Here is a 1621-nt window from a genome sequence, read left to right as displayed (position 1 = left end):
GGGAAGGCCCTGCTCATTATTCATTTTTTATTCTATAGCCATTTAAGTCCATTGCTGCCAAGGGGAAAGAGGGACTGGCAAAATGACTTCTAATTAAAAATATAGCAACGCTTAAAGTGACTTCATAAAGATGTCAGGGCAATATAGTGCATAAGTAAATCACCCTAACTCCCCAGATCGAAGCAAATAAGCACAATCTATTTCATGTTGGATTTTTATCTCAGGATATGAGTCCCCTGCCCCCTCTGAAGGTCTACTTGAGCACAATTATCCTTCTTTCCTTTGTTCCCAAATAACAGCTATAAAATAATCTATGTTCTCCTTAGTAAGGTGGACAGCAAGTCCCTTCCTATACACAAACACATAAGAATCTGCCACTATTTCAACAGTCCTTGTCCCATGGAGCTTCTAGCAGACAAACTTTGTACAACATTTTCTTTCTGTCTCCTTTATACCTCAAACTGGCCAACTGCACAAAGAACAGACCTCTTACCTTCCGATTCACTCTCTGCTTCAAGTGCCTTGCGGAAATCTTTTGAAGCATAGGGCTGAGCAGATGGCTCAATGAGTAGGGTGCCTGCTATACAAGTACAGAAGTCTCAGCATCTACACCTACGTCACTATATATCTATAGTGACATATGATGCCCTCTTTTGGTGTGTCTGAAGACAGCTACAGTGTACTCACATATAATAAATAAATAAGTCTTACAAAAAAAAAAAAAGCTGTAAGAGGCAGAGGAAGTCTGTCTCCCTGAATTGGGAGTCTGAGGCATAACCTGGGGAATCACTGGCTAGCTAGTATAACCACAGGACATCCATGGGAGAGCCTATCTCAAAAGTAAAATAGAGACTGTCAAGAGGTAGTAGCTTAGCTCTCTTCAGAAAACTTGTGCTCAATTCCCAGCATCTACATCTGATGGCTCCCAACCACTTAGTACATACAGCAAGAGATGATCCAACACACTTCCGGACTCTGAAGGCACCTCTTTCACACACACATGCACGCACACATGCACACGTACACACACAGACACTGAAAACAAGGAGGAAAGAAAAATGACGACGAGGTACCCTTAAGCGTTATATGAAGACACTCTCGACAAGGACAATGTATGTTTCAGACCAAACCTGGTGGCTCATAGCTATACATTGAAGGACCCAGGAAGCTGAACAGCAGACAGAAAGATAGTCCTGCATAAACCTAGGCTACAGGAGTGAGACCTTGTCCCAGAAAAACAAAAATGTGTGTTTCATTACTGTCAAGTCAGAAAATAGATTTGCCTTCCTTCCATTCATTCTCTGTCTAATGCAAACACCTTGCTATCTTAGACTAGTCATCAGATGCAATGACGTCTATGTCTCCACCCTTATTTTTAGCATTAAGTGAAAATGAATGCTTTAAGCCTTGTTCGGATTCTTTGTTCCCCTTGACTCACTGTGGAGACACTCCTCGGGTCAGAGTTAATCTTTTCCCTCTGTTCACCCTTGCTATCCACTGCTATCATAGACTCAACCACTGCTGACTGGCTCCATAGACCCAGTTCATACCCTCCTAGATAGAGATGTATTACTCTGCTTCCACGACCTAAATGTCTGTTTAAATGACATTAAAATTTAAG

Source organism: Mus caroli, chromosome 8, assembly GCF_900094665.2.
Source record: "Mus caroli chromosome 8, CAROLI_EIJ_v1.1, whole genome shotgun sequence".
NCBI classification, from domain to species: domain Eukaryota; kingdom Metazoa; phylum Chordata; class Mammalia; order Rodentia; family Muridae; genus Mus; species Mus caroli.
The sequence above is the reverse complement of the archived record's forward strand: the minus strand, read 5'-3'. Positions refer to the sequence as shown.